Source organism: Sinocyclocheilus grahami, unplaced genomic scaffold, assembly GCF_001515645.1.
Source record: "Sinocyclocheilus grahami isolate Dianchi unplaced genomic scaffold, SAMN03320097.WGS_v1.1 scaffold1151.1, whole genome shotgun sequence".
In the NCBI taxonomy this organism is placed as follows: Eukaryota; Metazoa; Chordata; class Actinopteri; order Cypriniformes; family Cyprinidae; genus Sinocyclocheilus; species Sinocyclocheilus grahami.
The window spans coordinates 159,199-178,875 of NW_015506330.1; the positions used below are offsets into that span (position 1 = coordinate 159,199).

Genomic DNA, 19,677 nt, shown 5'->3' on the forward strand with positions numbered 1-19,677 from the left:
ATATCAGACATATACAAACACATCCACACCCACACACACACACACACACACACTACTGCTGTGAGGGACCACTACTGTCAATCACACGTAAAAGTTTTTTTTGTTGTTGCCTGTAGTTGTAAGAGAAAGAGACAGACACTGACATGCTCATGTTAAAGTTTGTTGGAGGTGAGCAAACGTTAGTCAATGGTGTAATGGTTCTGTGGAAATGTCACACAGTGTTGGTCCACTAGTCAGTGAACTTGGACAGTGACAGGGTCGTCATGGTTACTAGGTTAGGGGCAGTACAGTTACAGTTACAGCTGCAAGTTTTCATAGTGACAGTGACATCATGATTTCTAGGTTGAAGAATAGCATGAGGTTGTCATGGTGACTATATTATAGGGGGAAAGTAGAGTTACAGTGAAGTTGCCATGGTCTTGTAGAAGGTTGTGTAGAGTTGCAGCAAGGTTGTCATGGTGACTGATAAAGGGAATAGTGGCAATGAGGTTGTCATGGTAACTGAAATAGTGTAGAGTTGCACTGGTGTTGTCACAGTGTTGTGATATAGGTTGGTGTACAACTGCAGTGAGGTTGTCATGGTGACAGTGATGTGGGAGAGTTTCAGTGAGGTTGTCATGGTGACTGATAGAGGGTTGTGCAGAGTTGCAGTGAAGTTGTCACCATATTGTGATAGATAGTTGCATAGAGGTTGTCATGGTAACTGGTAAAGGAAAGAGTACAGTAAAAGTGGTGTTGTCATGGTGACTGAGAAAAGGGGAGATTAGAGTTGTAGCAAGGTGTCAATGTTGTTACAGCTGGCTGTTTAGAGATTCTTGTGGTGAATAGCAGTAGAGTTGCAGTTAGTTTGTAATAGTACTGTGACTGATGGTTATGTAGAATTTCAGCATGGTTGTCATGGCGACTGAAAATATGGTGGTGTAGAGTTACAATAAAGTTGTCATAGTGACTAAGAAAAAGGGGAGCGGTGTCATGGCAGAGGTGAGACAGTTACAGTGAGGCTTTCATGACAGCGATGATACAGTTACAATGAGGTTGTCACGGCAGCGGTGATACTGTTTCATTGAGTTTGTCATGGCAGCGGTGATACAATTGCAATGAGGTTGTCACGGCAGCAGTGATGCAGTTACAGTCAGGTTGTCATGGCAGTGGTGATAAAGGGGAGGTACAGTTGCAAAGAGGTTGTCATGGCAGCGGTGATACTGTTACAGTGAGGTTGTCAGGCAGCAGTAATACAGTTACAGTGAGGTTGTCATGGCAGCAGTGATACTGTTGCAAAGTGGTTGTCATGGCAGTGGTGATACTGTTACAGTGAGGTTGTCAGGCAGCAGTAATACAGTTACAGTGAGGTTGTCATGGCAGCGGTGATACTGTTGCAAAGAGGTTGTCATGGCAGTGGTGATACAGGGGAGGCATCCTTCCTGGTGTCCAGTGTTCCTGGTGTTACTGCAGCGAGAGAGAAATGACACAGATCGGCAGAAAGGAGACAAACTAGTGTTGGCAGAGAGGCAGACGGTCTGTCTCACGATCTCAATGCGAATGTCTTTTCTTCTAAACCTCATCTGTACTTACTCAGCTCTCTGATGGAGAACAGTGAATATCAAATAACACACTAGTTCAATTATAATCACGTACTTTACGTGAGATTTAGTATGTTAGTCAACACATGAAAATAAGTGTACTAAAATAGTAAACATTACATTATCTGCAAGTACAGTTATATATATATATATATATATATATATATATATATATATATTTATTTTTTTACTCAACTCATCTCAAACTTTATTTGTAGAGCACTTTCAACACCACAAGTGGAACCAAAGTGCTGTACAGAGAAGGATAAAAGAGAAAAAAGAGAATAAATAAAAGGAAAATTAAAACATAAAACAAAAACATTGAAGTACACTACAAATGCACATTCAATACAATTAACACACTTCTTATTCACAAGGCTGTGAACATCCTAATTAGATGTTGCTTAATCTAAGCAAGAGAGGGCAGGTGCAGAATGGGAAATCCTGTGCTGCAACACCCTAGCAATATCTTGCTATTAAAACATAGCAACCGTCTATCAATATATGTGTTTTTAACACATTGCTATGCAGTTGCTTGGGTGTTGTGCATGGTTTCTAGGGTGTGCCAAAGCCATTGCTAGCTGGATAATAATGCAGAATGATGTTTAAAACCTTCAAAACAACATCCTAGTGACAATGGAGAACACCCTAGAACTACATCGCCACATCACTCACTTCTTCAGATGACGTACTGATGTAGATCACGTACAGCTCTATCATCTGGAGAGCTGGTGTTTCTGCAGCACGTATCTCCACCTGTCTCTCATCTCGTGTAATTAAGCCATTTTGGTGGTTAAAATCTGTTTTGCAATGGTAATCGAGCGTCGTCTGGAAGCAGGCGGGATCACAGGCAGATCTTCATTCTGACAGCTCAGATCCACCGCTCAGCCGGCAGACTAAAGCCAGCGCTGATGAATACCACGAGTCTCTCAGAACTTTGTTATTTTTACCTGTCAGCTGTGTATCGCTGTGTTTCATTTGAGTCAGTTTCAGGGATTCTGACGGCTGCTTCCGGCCCGCACAATGTCAACTTCTGCAGCACTGAGCTGTCACGTGTGTGTGTGTGTGTGTGTGTGTGTGTGTGTGTGTGGAAGCATGGATCATACTGTGAAGCCGGAGATTGCTCACAAATTCTGCTTGTAAACAAAGACAGACGCCTATGCATTACACTACACTAACACACACACACACACACACACACACACACACACACTACTGCTGTGAGGGACCACTACTGTCAATCACACGTAAAAGTTTTTTTTGTTGTTGCCTGTAGTTGTAAGAGAAAGAGACAGACACTGACATGCTCATGTTAAAGTTTGTTGGAGGTGAGCAAACGTTAGTCAATGGTGTAATGGTTCTGTGGAAATGTCACACAGTGTTGGTCCACTAGTCAGTGAACTTGGACAGTGACAGGGTCGTCATGGTTACTAGGTTAGGGGCAGTACAGTTACAGTTACAGCTGCAAGTTTTCATAGTGACAGTGACATCATGATTTCTAGGTTGAAGAATAGCATGAGGTTGTCATGGTGACTATATTATAGGGGGAAAGTAGAGTTACAGTGAAGTTGCCATGGTCTTGTAGAAGGTTGTGTAGAGTTGCAGCAAGGTTGTCATGGTGACTGATAAAGGGAATAGTGGCAATGAGGTTGTCATGGTAACTGAAATAGTGTAGAGTTGCACTGGTGTTGTCACAGTGTTGTGATATAGGTTGGTGTACAACTGCAGTGAGGTTGTCATGGTGACAGTGATGTGGGAGAGTTTCAGTGAGGTTGTCATGGTGACTGATAGAGGGTTGTGCAGAGTTGCAGTGAAGTTGTCACCATATTGTGATAGATAGTTGCATAGAGGTTGTCATGGTAACTGGTAAAGGAAAGAGTACAGTAAAAGTGGTGTTGTCATGGTGACTGAGAAAAGGGGAGATTAGAGTTGTAGCAAGGTGTCAATGTTGTTACAGCTGGCTGTTTAGAGATTCTTGTGGTGAATAGCAGTAGAGTTGCAGTTAGTTTGTAATAGTACTGTGACTGATGGTTATGTAGAATTTCAGCATGGTTGTCATGGCGACTGAAAATATGGTGGTGTAGAGTTACAATAAAGTTGTCATAGTGACTAAGAAAAAGGGGAGCGGTGTCATGGCAGAGGTGAGACAGTTACAGTGAGGCTTTCATGACAGCGATGATACAGTTACAATGAGGTTGTCACGGCAGCGGTGATACTGTTTCATTGAGTTTGTCATGGCAGCGGTGATACAATTGCAATGAGGTTGTCACGGCAGCAGTGATGCAGTTACAGTCAGGTTGTCATGGCAGTGGTGATAAAGGGGAGGTACAGTTGCAAAGAGGTTGTCATGGCAGCGGTGATACTGTTACAGTGAGGTTGTCAGGCAGCAGTAATACAGTTACAGTGAGGTTGTCATGGCAGCAGTGATACTGTTGCAAAGTGGTTGTCATGGCAGTGGTGATACTGTTACAGTGAGGTTGTCATGGTAGTGGTGATATAGGGGAGGTACAGTTGCAAAGAGGTTGTCATGGCAGCGGTCATACAGTTACAGTGAGGTTGTCAGGCAGCAGTAATACAGTTACAGTGAGGTTGTCATGGCAGCGGTGATACTGTTGCAAAGAGGTTGTCATGGCAGTGGTGATACAGGGGAGGCATCCTTCCTGGTGTCCAGTGTTCCTGGTGTTACTGCAGCGAGAGAGAAATGACACAGATCGGCAGAAAGGAGACAAACTAGTGTTGGCAGAGAGGCAGACGGTCTGTCTCACGATCTCAATGCGAATGTCTTTTCTTCTAAACCTCATCTGTACTTACTCAGCTCTCTGATGGAGAACAGTGAATATCAAATAACACACTAGTTCAATTATAATCACGTACTTTACGTGAGATTTAGTATGTTAGTCAACACATGAAAATAAGTGTACTAAAATAGTAAACATTACATTATCTGCAAGTACAGTTATATATATATATATATATATATATATATATATATATATATTTATTTTTTTACTCAACTCATCTCAAACTTTATTTGTAGAGCACTTTCAACACCACAAGTGGAACCAAAGTGCTGTACAACATTACATTATCTGCAAATATATATATATATATATATATATATATATATATATATATATATATATTTATTTTTTTACTCAACTCATCTCAAACTTTATTTGTAGAGCACTTTCAACACCACAAGTGGAACCAAAGTGCTGTACAGAGAAGGATAAAAGAGAAAAAAGAGAATAAATAAAAGGAAAATTAAAACATAAAACAAAAACATTGAAGTACACTACAAATGCACATTCAATACAATTAACACACTTCTTATTCACAAGGCTGTGAACATCCTAATTAGATGTTGCTTAATCTAAGCAAGAGAGGGCAGGTGCAGAATGGGAAATCCTGTGCTGCAACACCCTAGCAATATCTTGCTATTAAAACATAGCAACCGTCTATCAATATATGTGTTTTTAACACATTGCTATGCAGTTGCTTGGGTGTTGTGCATGGTTTCTAGGGTGTGCCAAAGCCATTGCTAGCTGGATAATAATGCAGAATGATGTTTAAAACCTTCAAAACAACATCCTAGTGACAATGGAGAACACCCTAGAACTACATCGCCACATCACTCACTTCTTCAGATGACGTACTGATGTAGATCACGTACAGCTCTATCATCTGGAGAGCTGGTGTTTCTGCAGCACGTATCTCCACCTGTCTCTCATCTCGTGTAATTAAGCCATTTTGGTGGTTAAAATCTGTTTTGCAATGGTAATCGAGCGTCGTCTGGAAGCAGGCGGGATCACAGGCAGATCTTCATTCTGACAGCTCAGATCCACCGCTCAGCCGGCAGACTAAAGCCAGCGCTGATGAATACCACGAGTCTCTCAGAACTTTGTTATTTTTACCTGTCAGCTGTGTATCGCTGTGTTTCATTTGAGTCAGTTTCAGGGATTCTGACGGCTGCTTCCGGCCCGCACAACGTCAACTTCTGCAGCACTGAGCTGTCACGCGCGTGTGTGTGTGTGTGTGTGTGTGTGTGGGCATCCGTCAGGTCCTTGTTAGCCGCTTTCCCACATCAGTTTGCAGCTTGGAAACTTTTCTCTGGCTGTTTTGAGTTGTTTTGTGGAGTTCGTCTCCTGATTGGTGTTTGGCCGTCAGAGGAATCGTATCTTGGTCAGAATCTTGTCTCACTTTTGACTGTTGTCATGAGGTCTGGTCCACTTTGCAGTTTTATTGAGCTATCACACACTATGACAGATTTCAGACCTGTTTGAAGGTCTGATCCATTGAATACCATTTTGTGAAAATGAGAGTTTGAAATCCATCAGCAATGAGCAACAGCCAATGAGACTGTGAGAGTGTGAGAGCGGAGCCAGACATTGGCCGTCTGACTGACATGCAAATGACTGACCTCCACAGTTTGTTTTGTTTTATCTGCTGTTTAAAGACAAATTTGCTGCGGTGACTGTTTTTGTCCCACAACTGTTGTTAAAGATTTAGTTTGTTCGTTCATTTGTTTATATTGGGATATATTAAATATGTTAGAGAAACATACATTTTCATGCACGCATTTTGTTTGTTTAATGTTAGCACTGGAAAATAACAAAAATAGCAAAAATCAGGCTTGGTTTTCACTTTCCTAATGTTTGTAACTGTTGCAAACCTAATATATAATGTATGCAAAATAAAACAGCTCATACAATATTTAGTTGAGCTTCTGAGGTTATGAATCAACACGCTCTTAAGCACTTCTTTCCACTGACAGAAATGAATAAAATGCAGATGTGTGTTGTTCCAGCAGTGCTGTAGTGCTCTGACCTCAGATCAGTTCTGCTCTTACTGTCGTTCTGTCATTGAGATTCCAGTATTTCATCTTCCAGAGCTGCATCTTCAGGCTTGTGTTCTGTTGTGGTCATAAACTGTAAACCAGCAGGATTTGATCAGATTTACACTTACAGTATATGTACAGTATATTTAGCATATGAGTGTAGATCTGATTCAGTCCTTCAGTGCAGTGAGAGTCTGCTGGAGCACAGAAGATACAGAGAGCAAAACAATGTAAACAGACTCATAAATTCACATACGTTTAATGTGAAAAGTGTCTCGGTCTGTAAAGCTGTGGCTGAGTTTAGTTTAGTGTGTGTGTGTGTGTGTGTGTGTGTGTGTGTGTGTTGGTTTGATGGATGTCAGTGAGCTGTTTGAGGCCAGTAGCTGAAAGTTTTGTTGACCAGAAAATGTGACTGTGATGTTAATTAAACAGAAAAGAAATGACATACTTGATTAATATTCTGCTGTAGCATGCAATGCTAAAAGATCATTTTGATCTATTAGTACACACTTATATCACACACACACACACACACACACACACACACACGCATCTTCTTTCTCTCTCTCTCTCTGACACACACACACACACACTTCTCAAAGGCTGAGAATTAGTGTCTGGTTTTGCAGATTTGGTGTGTGCTTCTGCTGTTTGAGTGTCCGCTTTCAGAAACTGTGACAAGTGAAGATTTAGTGTGTAAGCAGTCCAGAAAAACAAACTGTAATATAAGTAATATTTCCCTACCTTTGGCCCAAAGTACTGGATTATTTTTACTATAGACATTTAGGTTTACAGGACAATATAACGTTTAATGACCAATAAATATGAAGGTTTAATGAATTAAACCTTTACTTTTATGCATAAAAACTTGTAAAGTTTCAATAATTATTGATACTAAACCTAAGCGTAGCAATGTACAGTGCTGCATCAGTTTAATCCAGTCACAGTATGTCTTTTTTTCTGTTTCATGGACTTTTAGCTTGTTTGACTTTGTTTTCCTGAGTTTTGTTCCAGTTTCCTTTGTTCCTGCAATTAGTGCCGCAATTAGATCCCTTTCATTATTGCTTGACAAGCCATGACAGAACACAATACTTGCCAATACTATGGCTCTAGCATTTCAAATCCTCCTCCTTGATCCGGGGAGCCGCCCTCCTCAAGAACCAAGTTATTTTAAAGTGAAATTATTTTATCTAATGCACTTTGAGAGTTCAGAATTAAGAGCTCCAACCCTCGTTCTTAACTAAGAAAACTTAAGTCAGAAAAAATTATTGACTTGTACTACTCAACCCTCTTTTTATTTGTGATATACTGTCTCAGTCGAAATTACATTCGCATTGGTGTTTTAGGAAGCCAAACAAATAATAACAACAACAACAATGCCAGTAATAGCTATATATTGTAAAACAATTGCACTGTAGAATAAATGAAAAATTAATATTTCATAGATTTATTATTTTTGTTTTACACTACTACAGTAGGGAAATTACAATACTTCTTTCCTAATTTCTACGCTTGAAAGAGATATTTTGAATTTGGACTGCATTTAAACCGCTAGCTGTCAGCAATTCATACTGTACTTTAAGCTTTTATTGTGACGGAACACTATAGCTTCAGTGAAAACAGGCTTACAAAAACAAAACCGTGTCTCACTACAAATCTAGTGAAATGCTGTAATCATCTGCTGTGAAAATAAAGCATAACTGGTGGCTGTTGCGTTCCCAAACGCGCGCTAAACTCACAGTACGTGCAATAAACGAGTTCACTGCATTCATTCACGGAAAACACTGGATGACGAGCTGATCGCATGAACGAAGTGTCTGCTTCGCTTTGAAACACGCAGCGCAAAAACACTTGATGAAGAGATGAAGCATATTGTGCTTTCAGTTTTAGTTTGTTTGGCAGATACTGTGCCAAAGCAAAATGGTCCAAAACACAACTTTAAAGACCTTTTATGTTAGAATAAGAAGTTTAAATCTATTTTAAAAGCTACACTTTTTGCCCGGAAGACCTATCATTTCATATTGTCATGTGACCACGGTAATATCGAGACATCGTGATATCACAATGTTGATAATATCGTTACATCCCTGAGCCCATGCCCACCACAGACTTGAAACCAGAGCCCAATCTGAAGATGGAGCCAGAGCCTGCCATGATGACCATCCCAGAGCTGAAGCCCACCTCCACGTCCATCGGCGAGCCCAGTGCTGTGGAATGCCTCATCAATCTGGATGCCCCAGAGCCGATTCCCACCCTTGCCCTTCCTCCTCTGTCGGCTGTTCCCATCCCATCCGGAGTCCTTCCTTCCCCACCGGTCCCATCCAGCCTCCAAGCTGGTCCTGTCTAGCTGCCAAGTTCCTTCATCACAGCTGGCTCCATCCCGTCCCCCCACTGCCTCACCTTGACCCAAGAAGGCATCCAGACTCCGTCGTCCTCGCTGGTCCCATCCAGCACCACGGCCCCTCCTTCCCCACTGGCTCCGTTGAGCTCCTCAGCTCCTCTTTGGGCTTCCCAGTCCACAGCGCTCAGATCCCTTTGCTCCACCTCAGTCCTCCGAGGCCTACGTTCCACCTCGGTTTGTTGACCCATCCTTTCCACCTTGGCTCCACACTCCCTTGTCTCCTTCACGGACTGTCCTCCCACAGTCTCTGCTGGGATCTCTCATCCCTTCAGCTCCTGGTTTCGCTATGGGCTGTGCTTCAACCCTCCACCTCTTTGGCTTCACCGGGTTCTACCGCACTTTTCTGAGCCCCTGGCTTCACCTCGGTCCCACGATCTTGCAGCTCCTCCTTGGTTATCCTGACCATCTGTGTCACCCTGGGTCTCCGGCTCCTCGGTTCTGCCTGGGGCTCCATTTCTCCCAACTCCAGCTCAGTCTGAGGTGGTTCCGCCTGGGCTGACTACTGAGCCTCCACTCTGGCTCCTTCCTCCATCGGCTCCTCCGTCACTGGCTCGTCCGTGCTCTCTTCCACCACCATCACCTCAGTGGACTGTTCCAGCTGGGGGTCCTAGCCTCCTTCCCACCTCCTCCCCCATGGTTACTACTCCTCCTTTCCACCGTTCAGGTGTTGTGACAGGAGGCACCTGCTGGGATGGGGATGTACCATCACAGTTTTGCTCTGTTTTAAGGACTTTTAATTTGTTTTACATTGTTTTACTATGTTTTGCCCTTTTTTTATTTCCACTGCTCATTTGTTGTCAATGTTACCTGTTATGTCTGTTTCTAGTTTCAAGTCAAGTCAAGTTGCCCTTTATTTATATAGCGCTTTATACAATACAGATTGTGTCAAAGCAGCTTACAGTATTAAACAGGAAAATAGTGTGTCGGTAATGCAAGAGGAACGATAGTAAACACTAAATGTTTCAGTTAAAGTAATTACTCTTTCAAAACATGTGCAGTGTCACATTCCTAAATATTTTGGGTTTGAATGTGCAAACATGTCTAAAGAAAAAAACAAAAAACTTTCATTATAGTGTTACATAATAGTGTTGTGGATAGATTGGAACATAAATGGATTTGATAAGAGAAGGCATTTTAGAACAAAACTACAGCGTGAAAATAGCATTTAGGGAGAACTGTATTTTAAATTAAAATGTCAAATTGTCAATTGATTTTGTTCTTCTTTTTTAAAAAAATAACTTTAAAAGTAAGACTGTTTTGTCACATACTGTGACTGAGTTAAGTGGCGTGTTAATTCGTAGTAAATCATATGGCAGTGATGACTGAACACTTTTATTGTCCTGCTGCTCGCAGCCTCTGGCCCTTCACAAGTGAATAAGTGGTTTAGTTAACGGTCCGCTGGTCAGGTTAAAGTGAAACATGCGCTGAGGGAATGCTCCTGTCACGTGCTAGTTGAAACACAATCAGAGCAGATGTGTGTTTAACCGGCTCTAGATGAGACTCGACTCTAAACAGAGCTGAGCGAAACGTGTCTGCTATAAGATTATTGCTAATTGGTAATCAGTAACAGTATACGGGATAATTTCTAGATTGTTCTGCCTGTATGGTTGATTTATTTATGAGATATTATAAAGTAACTATTTAAGTTTGTATGACAGTTTGATAGCAAGCTTTCCCTATAGAAATGTAAAATGTATTTTTCCTCCATAACTTAATTATAGCTATTTCAGTAAATGGTTGTTGATGGATGCTCAGTGGGATGCATGAATACATATATCCCTCTCTTTCACACACAGATTGAATTTGAGCATGACTTTTTCACTGGCGATTTTTGCCATTATAATAGTATGAGCTAACAGTAATAACCCTTAAAAGACACCTGAACTCCACGTGAGTGTGTGTGATGGATTCTCTCTCAGGATGTCATTACGGTGAAGCTGCTCTCTGGCCTTCTTGCATAATGAGTCTGGAGTGACCTATTAAATATCAGTTCACACAAACACATCGACTCGCTCTCATTGTACTTCAGTCTCGTTTCCTCCTGCTGTCGTTCAGTAGAAATGAACGGTGTCATCTCAAAATGAGACATAAATCGAGCTCAAAATGAATAGTTAGAGCAATGAACGTCTCCCAGAGACTCTGACAAATATTAATGTAACTTGAGCAAACGCAGAAACCGAGAAAAATATAAATGAGGTTTTGTAGGTTCAAGAGGGTTTGAGTTCTTACAGGCCGTGGTCATTATTCACAATATTCCCTTGTTTACGTGCTCGTTGACTGACAATTTCTTTTTCTTTTTCTCCCTCCCTTCTCTCTTTATTTGCTTGCAGATGTGACCAAGAGTTTTCAGAAAGGTAAGACACTCGCTTTATCTTACATTCGTTCTGATGTGTGAATGACATCAGTGTTAAACACTATATGCAGTCGAGTTCTGTGCAGAAGTGATAATTATCAGTGGCAACATTTTCATAATTTCTTCTCTTTTGGTGCTATTTCCAAATGGTGCCCCTCAACAGTGAACACTTTAAAAATGTGAACTGTTTAAAAACACACACCTGTTATGTTCAGGTCAAAAATGTATAGACTTCAGTGTAACTTTTTGTGTAAAACTAATTGATTTTGTGTATGAAAACTGGTATATGCTCATCTAGATGTGGAAGCTAATGTGGAAGAATTTTACCTGGCTAATAAAAAAATGTGTCAGTAGTGGTACTGTAGTGGTGATTTTAGCAAAAACCCTTCTATAAGGGGTTAGAAATCCATGAAAACTTCCCACCATTACTGAAAAACCGATATGTGTGTGTGTGTGTGTGTGTGTGCGTTGACCCCATGTGATACAAACACAAACTCTTTTCTTTCCCTGCTGCTGTGCCTCAAATGTGAATTTTATTGAAATGTAAATTTAGCTCACCACAAGAGACAATGTACAAAATTATTATTATGAATAATAATTAGCAAGTTACATTTTCCCCATAATATGTGGGCTGGAAAATACAGGTTATTTATCAAGAGAATGATTTCTCATGGGAGTATGTGGATATTTGGGTACATTGAAGAAATAATATTTGATGCGTCAGCGATGGATGCAGCGTCTCACATTACAAACAAAAGCACTTCTGCTCTGTGCAATACTTACACGTGCCTGCAGTAAGAGCTTTTTTCACCTGTATGTGTGAACACGCTCTGTGTGCGGCCATCACGCCTGGATGAAGAGGAAGTCTGGAGTGACTGTGGGGTCATGGGATGGAGACACTCCCCGCCTCTAGAGTCCCTTTGTGTTGCAGTTGCTCGACTCTCCACAAAAAAAATCAATCTGCAAACTTTCTCCAACCAACATTACGGATCCGGATCAGTGACCTATTTACAGCTCAACACCTGCTGGAAACAAAATGGTGCAGAAGTTTCCAGAGAGCGCAGAGGGGAATCTCTGTGTGTGTGTGTGTGTGTGTGTGTGTGTGCGTGTGTGTGCGTGTGTGTGTGTGTGTGTGTGTTTGGAAACCGCGCACAGAAACACCGAGGAATGACAGAGAGAGAATCAGGAGATACAGCTCAACACCGGCGGGAAACAAAAGGGTGCAGAAGTTTCCAGAGAGCGCAGAGGGGAATCTCTGTGTGTGTGTGTGTGTGTGTGTGTGTGTGTGTGCGTGTGTGTGTGTGCGTGTGTGTGTGTGTGTGTGTTTGGAAACCGAGCCCAGAAACACACTGGAATGACAGAGAGAGAATCAGGAGAGAGGAGAGGAGAGGAGAGGAGAGGAGAGTGAAACCCCTGGATGAAGTGAATAATAAGGGCCCAGGGGAAAAGAACAGATGGACATTTAGAGAAAGGGAGAAAGAAGAGAAAGAACGAGAGGGAAGATTGTCAGACGTGATGCCAAGACTCTGTAGGGGACACACACATACTCAATGCTCATTAAAGCTGCAGCATTCTGAAGTTTGGTGGGAATTTCAGAAGGTTAACATGACATCATAGTATGTATTCATCAGATTTTAGTATACTCGACTAGATCAGGGTAGATGAGCAGCTCACAACTCACAAAGACAAAAGGATTGGGGAATGACTGTATTTGGCAGTTTGTCTGTGTTAGGTGGCTCATTTTCCTTTAGCAAAGGTAATTCTGTTTTGAAATCAGACCGGAGGTGTTGTAAGATCAGACTTGATTCTTTTCTATTCTTGATTCTATTCTATTCTGAGATCAGACCCAAGATGATTCTGTTCTGACATCAGAGCTGAGATTATTCTATTGTGAAATCAGACCTGAACTGCTTCTGTCCTGAGATAAGACCCAAGGTGATATGAGATCAGACCCGAGGTGATTCTATTTTTAAATCAGACCCGAACTGATTCTGTTCTGAGATCAGATCCAAGGTGATATGAGATCAGACCTGAGGTGATTCTATTTTTAAATCAGACCCAAACTGATTCTGTTCTGAGATCAGACCAGAGATGATTCTATTCTGAGATCAGACCCGAGATGATTCTGTTCTGAGATCACACCTGAGGTGTTATAAGATCAGACCTGAGCAGATTCTGTTCTGAGATCATACCTGGGGTGATTCTGTTCTGTTCTGAGGTCAGACCCGGGATGATTCTGTTCTAAGATCAGACCTGAGATTAATCTGTTTTGAGATCAGACCATAGATGGTATTTTTCTGATATCAGACCTAAGATAATTTTTTTCTGATATCAGACCTGAAATTATTCTTTTCTAATATCAGACCTGAGCGGATTCTGTTCTGAGATCAGACCCAAGGTGATATTAGATAAGACCTGTGCTGATTCTGTTGAGATCAGACCTGAAAGGATTCTGTTCTGAGATCAGACCTGTGCTGATTCTGTTGAGATCAGACCTGAAATGATTCTGTTCTGAGATCAGACCCAAAATTATTATATTCTGAGATCAGACCTGAGGTGATATTAGGTCAGACCTGAGGTGTTATAAGATCAGACCTGAGATGATTCTATTCTGAGATCAGACCTGAGCAGATTCTGTTCTGAGATCATACCTGGGGTGATTCTGTTCTGTTCTGAGGTCAGACCCGGGTTGATTTTGTTTTAATATTGGACTGAGTTGATTCTATTCTAAGATCAGACCCAAGGTGATATGAGATCAGACCTGAGCTGATTCTGTTAAGATCAGACCTGATGCTATTCCGTTCTGAAATCAGACCCAAGATGATTCTGTTCTGATATCAGACCTGAGCTGATTTTGTTCTAAGATCAGACCCAACCCGATTCCCTGAATTGAACCCTTGATGCTGGTGTTGCTAGCGCCATGCTCTACATTTGCTTTTTCTTCTGGTATCAGTCCTGAGGTGTTTCTGACAGTGTGTCTACAGCAGGTGGATTGTGTGAGTTATCATCACATTATTGAAGTATACATTTGATTTCAAACTAAAATATCTGTTTGTCCAGATTGAGGGAGACACTGATCATAAATTACTACTTTGATATGAGAACTTTCACAGGATTTGATTAGACACTTTAAAGAGAACAGCATATGTATATTTCAACCTGCTTATTGTAAAATTATCCTGCAGTTCAGTTTGCACAACAAAGATAGAGAGATAGAGATATATATAGAGAGGGGGGGAAGGAGGGAGGGTTTGGTCTCCAGGGTCTAGGCCTCTTCCTTTTGTCTCTATTTTTAGAAGCTGTAGAAACTTGTGGAAATGTGAACTGAAGCTGTTTTCTGTAACCTGCTCTCTGCACAGCTCATGCTCTCAGCTGTTATAATGGAACGAATGAATTTCTCCTCATTTTCGTTTAATGTATCTGGTAATTAATAAAGCCTGGTCAGAGCGATTCAAGGGAACACTGGCCTCACAAGGATGTAAACATTTAATTACATAATCACAAATGCTAATAATGGAGTTTATAGTACAACGTTTTACAAGCGAGCCAGCATGGTTGTAAGCTGCTGAAATATCATTAATTCCTAAGGTTATCATTTCTGAAATTAACACCAGGGATATTTCTAGGCCAGCTGTCAGTAATGTATACCACCATGCATTTGAAAAAGGAGACAGTTCCAGTTTTTTTTGTATTTGGTAGGTGAGACCAAAGTTGGCTTAGTTTCCATTCTTTGTATAATATCTCTAGGGGATAAAAAACAGTAAGATACGCAACTAGGTTCTGCTGAAAGAATAAGTTAATCGGCAACAGCTGACACATTTAATATTGAAAAATATTTCTCTAAATGTATTAATTTAGATTTAAGACAAGCAAAAAACAGAAAATGTAAACATGACTTTACACAGACTTTACTGGAATATATTAAAATGATTGAGTTATTATATGTAGTTCATTTTAATATAATGTTGTTGTTTTGTTTTTACAAATTTACAGTAGGGAGACTTTTTTTGTTTTGACATAAAAAAGGAAAAGTTGTCCTTAGCTTGACATGTTTTGATCCATTAATGATTTATTGAGTGTCAATCAAGAGGGCATATGTTACATCATATGTTACATTTTTGTGACACAACCCAATTATGAACCAGAAATTAGCCGCCCAGCAACACTGTGAGAAAAACACCGCCCTGAAAATCACTGCAGGTCTGTGCTGATCCACACTCTTTAGTGTGCTGTACATACCCTCGGTGTGCTGAGTTTTACAGTTGAGCTGTGCTAATGTGCTCTAGATTGCATTACTGCTCCAATTTTAGCTCTACTAACATGCCTTGGAAAAACAATAGATAGCATTACTAATGCTGACATATGAGAAAATATTACACTGGTTTATCTTTAGACACGCATGATACTGTTCTGTGTCGATACACTGTGCCGATGTGTGTTAAGCTGCTCTGAGGTCTGTGCTGTAACATTTTAATTACATTTCACTCAGTTTATGGTGCTTCAGAGTTCCGTACTAACACTGAGGAGAGAGGAGAAGAGCGCCACCTGTGGCTGCTGAAGGAAGTTCAGCCTTAATGTAATTGCAAATGTTCATTCTCTAGATAGATAGATAGATAGATAGACAGACAGGATTTGATGTTAAATCCTCAGTAAATACATGCATATCTTTCTCTAATTGCCATCCTTTCAAAAAGCCTTCAGTGATATAATCCTATTTCGCTCTGAATGTGAGACTGCTGATTTTTTTTATTCTGATTTTCTATTGAACGTCATTTATTGAGTGTGGCTTTAATGATCCAAAGCTCTGGGCAGCTTTTAAAAGATCTGAAGAGAAATGCCGTCTCTGCCTGTTTGCCGCCGGTAATTGGAAACTCAACAGTGACGTTTGTGAGAGAGAGAGAGAATGTGCTGTTATATGACTTAACTGTGTGTTGGGGACTGTTATGTAGATTCATATAGCTAATGTGGGTGTGAGATTGAATTAAAGGATTGTATGGAGCGACTGTGAACAATGAAAATAATTATTCCAAAGATCTGTGTTCACACATATCTGTACATTTGTGTCTTTTCTTGCTTTTTCTCTATTTTGGTTCTTTTGGGGTCTCGTCCATTATATCTGGATGTCCTTTTATTTGCTAATTTACACATTTAGACATTAGTTTGAATGACAGAGAGAAAATAATACTCTTGCCAGAGCCTGGATTTCAATGTCTCGAAGGGTTAGTTCACCTAAGAAAAATATCATCCTGTCATTATTTCCTCACCCTCGTCTCGTAACAAACAAATATGACTTTCTTTCTTCCATTAAATGCAAAAGGATGAATTAAATAATGCAGCTGTTGCTTTTTTCCATGTAATTACAGTAAATGAGGACTGTAGCATCATAAAAGTGGTCCATATCACTGAAGTCTTCTTGACTTTGATAAAAACGTACATTTCATTGTGTTTCTCACACAAGCTTCTGTTTGACATGAAAACACATGAAAACGATGGAGTGCTTTTATCACACTTTTTTTGTTGCTTCTGAGTTTGTTTGAAGTTTGAAAGCTTCAGTAGAGGAAAGAAAGTCATACAGGTTTGAGTAAATGATGACCGTGTTGGTTTTTGGATGAACTGTGCCTTCAATTAAAGAGCTGTGTCTCGGTTCGGTCAGTGAACCAGGGAAGGTCATTTGTGAGCAGTGACAATTTTTGACAGCACTCTCGTCTACTCTAACTATTGAATAAGACAGAAAAAAAGAAGTGAATAAAATCAGAGTGTCGATCATACAAGATGCAGAAAGAAGTTCTGAGTTCACATGTCGTGTGGCATGTGCTTTTAAAGCAAGTGTTCTCATTTTCAGCCTCCTGAAGAGACATTTAAATGAAGTCCTGCAGCGATCGGTCATTATTCATGCTGCTGTTTAAAGTGCAGAAGGTGCGAACCATGATAACACTGCTGTAAATCTGCTGAGCAGGATAACACACACACGCACACACACACAGACAGAGCTCTTTCCTGATGGAAAATGCACAGATCTGCTAATATCAAGACCTTAGTTCCTGGTGAATGAGATTTTATTCGAAACAGAGAAAAATAAAAGAGGAGAGCGAGAGGAGAGTAACAGTGACCGACGATGACAGTCTGTGCTGCAAACAGCTCAGTAAATTGAGCAGGTATTGTCACAGCAGAAACCACACGCTCCTCTGTAGTCCTGAACACTGTGTCAAACACGATACACGTTAGAGATCTGAACTCACACAGCCAATCGCTGAACAGATCTCACCAGATTTCTGTCTGAAACTGTGTGTTTTTTATTAATAATAATAATAATAATTCCTTACATTTATATTGCGCTTTTCTGGGCACTAAAATTATTAACATATACACCAGTGTTCAAAAGAAGTCTCTTCTGCTGACCAAGGCTGCATGTATTTGATCACAAATGAAGAAAAAACTCTTATATTGTGAAATATTTGTTTGTGGGAAGCGTGATACATTTTATTATTCATTATTCACAGATGAATAGAAAGTTCAAAAGAATGGCATTTATTTGAAATGTCTGTACTGTGACTTTTTAACAGTTTAATGCATCCTTGATGGATTATCATCAAACAAATATTTTGAAGGCTGGTATACATTTAAATGATTTAGTGATGATGTAGCATCAGACCCTGATCCTCACACACAACACTCAATAATCACATCCACAAGCGAAGCTGAATTCTGTTCAGAAGCAGATGAGAATACTTTAAGGCTGTGGAGTTTGTGAGAGTGCAGTTAAAAAATGATGTTAAAATCGTCCTCATACAGAATATTTACAGTTGTTTTGATTTCTCTAGGGGGGATTCAGGCTTTAATTAGAGGGTCAGTAACTTGCACCCTGGTTCAGCTCCTCTCGCTGCAGCAGGAAGTGCTAATTAGAAAACATTTCTGTCAAACCCACACATAAATGTGCACAAAAGCTTGACATTCTCTGCATTATAAATGTGTAGGGTAATTTTCCATAATAAATAAGAGGAACGGCTGCGACCAAAGTGCCCTGGCGGCAGGAGAAGCCGGGCTGTAATTGAAAGAGTGTTTAAAGCAAGAGCTCATCGCCACAGATTCCCGCGACGACCGGAAAGCATCCGCGAGCGTCTGCAGTGATTTGAGAACAGGTAATTTAGTCGCTCCTGAGAGCGTGAATTATGATTGCATTAGCATAATCTGCTGTGTAAATGAGAACGAGTCAGTCATTAAGAGTTTGTTTCTTACTGATCAGACGCGGTAATTCCTCGTGCGGCGAGGAAGCGTCGATCTTAATGAGAAACAAGGACGCGCTCACACACTCAGACAGCTGCACAAAGACACACTCGCATCATGGCTTACAGAGACCGATTAGCCTGTAATCAATTTAAAAAAGCACACAAACAAACATTGTGCTGCTCTGTATAATGAAATTTGTGTCACTCTGAACACACTAACGCTTTAACAGCAACACAAGCAGTGTGAACCAGAGTGAAGATTAAATAAACAATATTTAACAGAACTGAATGGGTGGAGTTGTGTGATTAAGTAAATGAGTGAGCGGATAAGGTAATGGGTGGAGTCGAAGGGAAATTGGGTGAAGCAGTGTTGTTCAATGCTTGGGTGGAGCTCTGTGGTTGAGTAAGTGAAAAGGACAGTGGATGAGCGAGTGGGTGGAGACATAAAAGTGGGTGGAGCAGTATGTTGTTTAATGAGTGGGCATAGCTGTATGATTAAGTAGGTGAAAATGACTAAGTGGGTCGAGTTGTGGGAAAGGGGCTGTGTGGTTGAGTTAGTAGGTGGAAATGACTGAATGCATGGGTGGAGTTGATAGAGAAGTAGGAAGAGCAGTGTTCTTTTGGGTGGAGCAGTATGTTGTTTAATGAGTGGGCATAGCTGTATGATTAAGTAGGTGAAAATGACTGAGTGGGTCGAGTTGTGGGAAAGAAGGTGGGGCTGTGTGGTTGAGTTAGTAGGTGGAAATGACTGAATGCATGGGTGGAGTTGATAGAGAAGTAGGAAGAGCAGTGTTCTTTAAAGAGTGGGTGGTGGATGAAGTGGGCGGAGCTGCGTGGTTTAATGATTGGGTGGTGGATGAAGTGGGCGGAGCTGTGTGGTTTAATTATTGGGTGGTGGATGAAGTTGGCGGAGCTGCATGGTTTAATTATTGGGTGGTGGATGAAGTTGGCGGAGCTGCATGGTTTAATTATTGGGTGGTGGATGAAGTTGGCGGAGCTGCATGGTTTAATTATTGGGTGGTGGATGAAGTTGGCGGAGCTGCATGGTTTAATTATTGGGTGGTGGATGAAGTTGGCGGAGCTGCATGGTTTAATTATTGGGTGGTGGATGAAGTTGGCGGAGCTGCATGGTTTAATTATTGGGTGGTGGATGAAGTTGGCGGAGCTGCATGGTTTAATTATTGGGTGGTGGATGAAGTTGGCGGAGCTGCATGGTTTAATTATTGGGTGGTGGATGAAGTGGGCGGGGCTGCATGGTTTAATGAGTGGGTGGTGGATGA

The 19,677-nt window shown here is 40.9% G+C and overlaps 1 protein-coding gene across 20 annotated transcripts in view; it reads left to right on the top strand.

Moving 5' to 3' along the window:
• Window positions 1-19,677, top strand: part of LOC107567371 (protein tyrosine phosphatase receptor type D) — a 304,365-nt gene that overhangs the window by 39,488 nt on the left and 245,200 nt on the right. For all 20 annotated transcript variants that reach the window (XM_016253039.1, XM_016253041.1, XM_016253044.1 and 17 more), the window contains exon 3: window positions 11,149-11,172. The gene's annotated coding sequence lies outside the window, so the exon portion shown is untranslated. The remainder of the gene's footprint in view (window positions 1-11,148; window positions 11,173-19,677) is intronic.